Below are 6,706 nucleotides of genomic sequence, written 5' to 3'. Positions count from 1 at the left end.
GGTCTATCATTTCCCTTTCATTAACAATGCTGCCATGGGATGAGCAGGAAGGTTCTCTCATGGATTGGCAACTGGTTAAAAGGGGGTGGGGGGGATGTGAGAAAACCTTGATCTATGCAGGAAATAGCCCGACTTGATTATGTAAAGAGTTGTCACTTTGGATGGGCTAGCACCAGCAGGAGAGTGAATTTGTGTGGGGGGGTGGAGGGTGAGAAAACCTGGATTTGTGCTGGAAATGGCCCACCTGTTGATCACTTTAGATAAGCTATTACCAGCAGGACAGTGGGGTGGGAGGAGGTATTGTTTCATGATTTCTGTGTGTATATAAAGTCTGCTGCAGTTTCCACGGTAAACATCTGATGAAGTGAGCTGTAGCTCACGAAAGCTCATGCTCAAATAAATTGGTTAGTCTCTAAGGTGCCACAAGTACTCCTTTTCTTTTTGCGAATACAGACTAACACGGCTGTTCCTCTGAAACCGGTTAAAAGACAGGAAACAAAGGATAGGAACAAATGGTCAGTTTTCACAGTGGAGAGAGGTAAATAGCAGGGTCCCCCAAGCATCTGTACTGGGACCTGTGCTGTTCAATGTATTCATAAATGATCTGGAAAAGAGGTAAGCAAGTGAGGTGGCAAAGTTTGCAGATGATACAAAATTACTCAGGATAGTTAAGTCCAAAACAGACTGTGAAGAGTTACAAAGGGATCTCACAAAACTGGGTGACTGGGCAACAAAGTGGCAGCTCACGAAAGCTTATGCTCAAATAAATGTGTTAGTCTCTAAGGTGCCACAAGTCCTCCTGTTCTTTTTGCGGATACAGACTAACACGGCTGCTACTCTGAAAAGTGGCAGATGAAATTCAGTGATGGGAAATGCAAAGTCATGCACTTTGGAAAACATCCCAACTATACCTAGAACATGTTGGGGTCTAAATTAGCTGTTACCACTCAAGAAAGAGATCTTGGAGTCATCGTGGATCGTTCTCTGAAAACATCCGCTCAGTGTGCAGTGGCTGTCAAAAAGCGAACAGAATGTTAGGAACCATTAGGAAAGGGATAGATAAGAAGACAGAAAGTATCATAATGTTACTATGTAAATCCATGGCACGCCCACATCTTGAATACTGTGTGCAGTGCTAGACACCCCATCTCAAAAGAAGATCTATTAGCACTTGAAAAGATACAGAGAAGGGCAACAAACATGATTAGGGACCCACTTCCATATGAGGAGAGATTAAAAAGACTGGGACTGTCCAGTTTGGAAAAGAGACAAGGGGCGGGGAGGGGGATAAGATAGAGCTCTATAAAATCACGACTGGTGTGGAGAACGTAAATAGAGAAGTGTTATTTAGCTCTTCATATAACACAAGAACCAAGGGTCACCCAATGAAATTAACAGGCACCAGGTTTAAAACTAACATAAGGAAGTATTTCTTCACACAATGCACAATCAACCTGTGGAACTCAGTGCCAGAGGATGTTGTGAAGGCAAAAAATGTAACTGGTTTAAAAGAGAATTAGATAGGTTCCTGGAGAATGGATGCATCAATGGCTATTAGCTAAGATGGTCAGGGATGCAACCCCATGCTCTGGGTGTCCCAAGCCTCTGACTGACAGAAGGTAGGACTGGACGACATGGAAGGGATGACTGCGGAATTGCCCTGTTCTGTTCATTCTCTCTGAGGCATCTGGCATCAGCCATTGACAGGGTACTGGGCTAGATGGACCATTGGTCTGATCCAGTGTGGCTGTTCTTACATTAGGTTCTGATGCGTGTACACAATTATCCAAGTTTTCATCATTTCTGTGTTTTCTTCACTACAAGTCTCCTCTGCAGAAAAATGAGGTTAAAATAGTTCCCTAAGAATAGGGCTGGGCACAAATTTTCCACGTAACCCTTTTTTTTTAGAGATGGAAAATTTTTCTTTTTTTGGACAAAATGCAAAGTGTCTGCTTTCTGCAAAAAAAAATAATCAATTTTCGTTCATGAGGAAACTATTTTGTGTGTGTGGTTTTTAGCCATTTTCAGCTGACCTTTGTTTTTGTTTGGTTGGTTTTTAATAAAAAGTCAAAATGTTCTGTGGAAAACCATTTTCTATCTAGCGCTTTTCCTTAATCATTTGTAAATGTTGGGTTATTGGATCATGGGAATGCTGACATGCTGGTATTGGTGTTATTTTTTCCTCTTCAGAAATGATCAAAATAGTGTTCCACCTTTCTGACTTGAGCAGTTCGTCAATTGTTGGTGTACTGTGGTTTGTTTCCATTAGGAGGAGGGCTTGATGATGGATCTTTGATGCGTCAAGGAAACTTAACTCAACCCATAAAAATACCAGCAAAGAATTACACAGACTTTGTACAGATAAAGGGAAAAGATCAAGTGCTGGCTACACAAAGTGCATTATTTGCAGTGGTGTGGTTTTTAAAAATATAGCTATAAAAATAATTTTCTGGCTTTCTTCCCACTTAACTATATTGTAGTACATGAAAACAAGGAAACTTACAATTAGGAGTCATCACTTTTAAGGCCAGAAGGGACCATCCTGATCTCTGTATAACACAGGCCAAAGAAACTCACACGATGATTTCTGCTTCAAGCCACTCACTTCTGGTGAGTGTGTCCGTTAGAAAGACATCCAGGCTGGATTCACAGACTTCAAGTGATGGAGAATCCACCACAGTACTAGGTAAATTGATTGAAAAAGACCCTGAACGCTCATCTGAAATGACACCCATCAGACTTGTTTTGGTTTGAAGTTGTGTCTCTCTTCCCTTCTGAATTGTCTGCTGGATACCTCTTGTGACCCAACAAAGTAATGAAACCTACAGCAATCCTGTGCCTAAATGCAGAATTCTTGTAAGTTTCGATACATTTTCAGCATTAAAAATAGCAGTGTGGATGTTGTGGCTTGGGGTCTCAAGCCCACAATTGTCCCTGGATCGAAGCTCAGACGGTTAGCCCGAGTGTCTGCAGGAACTGCTAACTGAATCTGTCTACAGGGATGGACAGTTCATTCCCAGCTGTAGCCATATCCTGTGAAACCAACCAAACCCTACTAAGTTGCTGGTAATTTATGTAGCTGTGAATACAGAAGCTATGGTTTTATTTGTAGTGCAGCCCTCTGGCCATATTAGAAATCAGAACAAAACAAATGCAAGGTAAGGTGAAGGTTTTGTGCTTGACAACTTTGATAGTAACTATTTTAATTTTCAAATACTTGTTCACAATGGGTGTTACTAGGCTAATAAGATAAAGACTACCTGTGACTGTTAGAGGTTTAAAAGTAGGGCTAGTTGAAATTTTTCTGATGAAATGAAATTTATCATGCAAATTGTCTGCTTTTGACTGAAAATTCTAATATTTTATCATAAAAAGTATTTATTCTGGCTGAAATTTCACCAAAACATCAATTTTGTAGTGATTTTTTTTTGACAAAAATTAAAAATAATTAACTGGGGGGGAGGGGACTATTTCCCAACCAGCTCAGTTTAAAATCCCTAGTTTTTTAAAGGCTGTCAAATTTTAAAGGGGGGACACACCCAAACTGTAAATTGAAGTTGTTGAAAGAGAGACAATAACATGAATTTTTTGAGTAATGAGTTCCTACAATTCTGGCTAAGTCTGAACTTCCATTTTTTCCCCCCATTCCATTGGCTTTCTCTGTAATGGTTTAACACTGGATTCAGCCAAATAAATAAGAACAAAGTAGTGTTTTAAGCAGGACGTTGCCCGGTATATTGGCCTTGTCCATGGTGGATTTAGATCTATGCTGGAATAAACTTGCTCCTGACAACAGACTGATGGCTTATTCTTAGCAACTTAAAGTTTTAAAACCATCAGCCTTTCCTCATTAACACACCCCGCTCCTTTCACCCTGGCCCTGATGCACCGATCTCACGCGTCTACACTGCAAAACCAAACCACAGCAGCGAGTCAGACCTCGGACTTGTGCTACACGGCTGAAAATAGCAGTGTAGGTGTTCCTGCTTGTGTAACCCACACACCTCTTGGGTGTGGTGTTCTCTGTCCCGTCTAGTGGCCCTGAGACCACTTAGAGCGAGATTAATGAGTCTGCTCTAGAGCCTCAGCTAACAGCCAGTTGGGTTTGAGCTCATGGGTAGAGGCTCATGCACTAAGCTCCAGAGGTCCCCGGTTCGATCCCGCCTGCCGACGACCGGGCTCTGCCGGCGTTACACTTGGACTGGAGCCTGGGCTGTGACAACACCCTGCGAGGCGGCTGGGTCTGGGAGCCCGGGCTCCCGCCTTTGTGGGAATGCCCACACGGCTGTTTTCAGCCCGGTGGCGCGAGCTGGATGTAAGCGGATAGCTGTGGTGCGATCGGGGGGCCCCCCCCCGCCTTTCAGGGAGCGCCGAGCCCCTGGCCGAGGGGGCAGGGGGCTGGCCCCGGGAGGTTCCGCGGCCCCGGGGAATGGCAGTTGGAAGTGGGCAGTTGGCGGGAGGCTGAAGGCAACGCCCAGGGCGGCGGGGTCCCCCTGCGCTGCGCACGAGGGGCCAGGCAGCGATGAGGGGGCAGAGCGATGAGCTTGGGAGGGACGGGGCCTGGGGCGCAGGGGCGGGAAGGTGAGCTGAAGAGAGAGAGAAGCAAGGCGTAGCCTGAGGGGAAAGAGGGAGAGAGCCTGGAACGCCCCCCAACAGAGAGGTCAATGTGCTGCTCCTGGCTCTGAGATGGGGGGTACAGGGAGGGGGGATGGAGGGTGCAGGGTAGGAAGGAGGAAGGGGTTGGGTGTGGGGGGGTGCGGGGACGGAGGGGGATGGGGTGGGGCGTGGGGGCTGAGGGGAAGGAGATGGGGTGGGGGAATGGGGTGCAGGGAAGGATGGGAGTGGGGGAGGGAAGGGGGATGGGGTGTGAGGGAGTTTGGGGTGGAGGTGGGGGGTGCTGTGGAGAAGGAGGAGGAACTGGGTGGGGTGTGGGGGGGTGCGGGGACGGAGGGGGATGGGGTGGGGCGTGGGGGGCTATGGGGAAGGAGATGGGGTGGGGGAATGGGGTGCAGGGAAGGATGGGAGTGGGGGAGGGAAGGGGGATGGGATGTGAGGGAGTCTGGGGAAGGAGTGAAGATGGGGTGGAGGTGGGGGGGGCTGTGGGGAAGGAGGGGACATGAGATGGGTTGTGGGGAGATGGGGTGTAGGGAAGGATGAGGGTGGGGGAAGGAAGGGGGATGGGGTGTGAGGGAGTTTGGGGTGGAGGTGGGGGGTGCTGTGGAGAAGGAGGAGGAACTGGGTGGGGTGTGGGGGGGTGCGGGGACGGAGGGGGGATGGGGTGGGCTGTGGGGGCTGAGGGGAAGGAGATGGGGTGGGGGAATGGGGTGCAGGGAAGGATGGGAGTGGGGGAGGGAAGGGGGATGGGATGTGAGGGAGTTTGGGGAAGGAGTGAAGATGGGGTGGAGGTGGGGGGGGCTGTGGGGAAGGAGGGGACATGAGATGGGTTGTGGGGAGATGGGGTGTAGGGAAGGATGGGGGTGGGGGAAGGAAGGGGGATGGGGTGTGAGGGAGTTTGGGGTGGAGGTGGGGGGTGCTGTGGAGAAGGAGGAGGAATTGGGTGGGGTGTGGGAGCTGCGGGGAAGGAGGGGGGATGGGGTGGGCTGTGGGGGCTGAGGGGAAGGAGATGGGGTGGGAGAATGGGGTGCAGGGAAGAATGGGAGTGGGGGAGGGAAGGGGGATGGGATGTGAGGGAGTCTGGGGAAGGAGTGAAGATGGGGTGGAGGTGGGGGGGCTGTGGGGAAGGAGGGGACATGAGATGGGTTGTGGGGAGATGGGGTGTAGGGAAGGATGGGGGTGGGGGAAGGAAGGGGGATGGGGTGTGAGGGAGTTTGGGGTGGAGGTGGGGGGTGCTGTGGAGAAGGAGGAGGAACTGGGTGGGGTGTGGGGGGTGCGGGGACGGAGGGGGATGGGGTGGGGCGTGGGGGGCTATGGGGAAGGAGATGGGGTGGGAGAATGGGGTGCAGGGAAGAATGGGAGTGGGGGAGGGAAGGGGGATGGGATGTGAGGGAGTCTGGGGAAGGAGTGAAGATGGGGTGGAGGTGGGGGGGGTTGTTGGGGGATAGGGTAGGGGATGGGGTGCAGAGAAGGAGCGAGGAAGGGGGTGGGAATGGATGGGGGAGTGCAGCGAAGGAGCAAGGATGGGAAGGTGCAGGGTTTGAATCCCCGCCTGCTTCGTCTTTGTCTGATGTTGCTGGGAGTTAACCCCCCCAGGGGATTGGGCCCCTAGCGTCCGCCCCAGCAGGCCACCTAAGCCAGTCTGGTGCAATGGGCTGACCTTTGCTTTGCTGCTCAGCCTGGGGCCCACTTCTCCCACCAGTATCCCCTGCTCCTGTCAATGGAGGCCGATCAGATCCTGCAGCGACAGGACACCAGGGCGTGGGGTGAGGGGAACGGATCTTACCGGCCGCCTGGCTGCACCTTGCAGAGCTCCTCCTGGCAGGAAGGCCCTGCAAAATGTCCCCACTCCCACAGCCCCACTGTAGCAGGGACCTAGGCCCTTTGGGAAAGCAGGGCCTTAAAGCGAGACCCCTTGAGAAGCACCAACATCCAGCGCTTCCATTTTCTGACCCTCCTTTCGCTCCAGCGGTCGTGGTCTGTGCTGCTGGTGGCTGATCATGGGTGGTATTCGAATGGCTCCGAAGCGGCCCCTCCTTACTCGCCCTGTCAATTTCAGGGCGCCCTGGTAGCTGGTGAGGCCCGTCTCGCT

Source organism: Lepidochelys kempii, chromosome 8, assembly GCF_965140285.1.
Source record: "Lepidochelys kempii isolate rLepKem1 chromosome 8, rLepKem1.hap1, whole genome shotgun sequence".
NCBI classification, from domain to species: domain Eukaryota; kingdom Metazoa; phylum Chordata; order Testudines; family Cheloniidae; genus Lepidochelys; species Lepidochelys kempii.
This window is presented reverse-complemented; position numbering follows the sequence as displayed.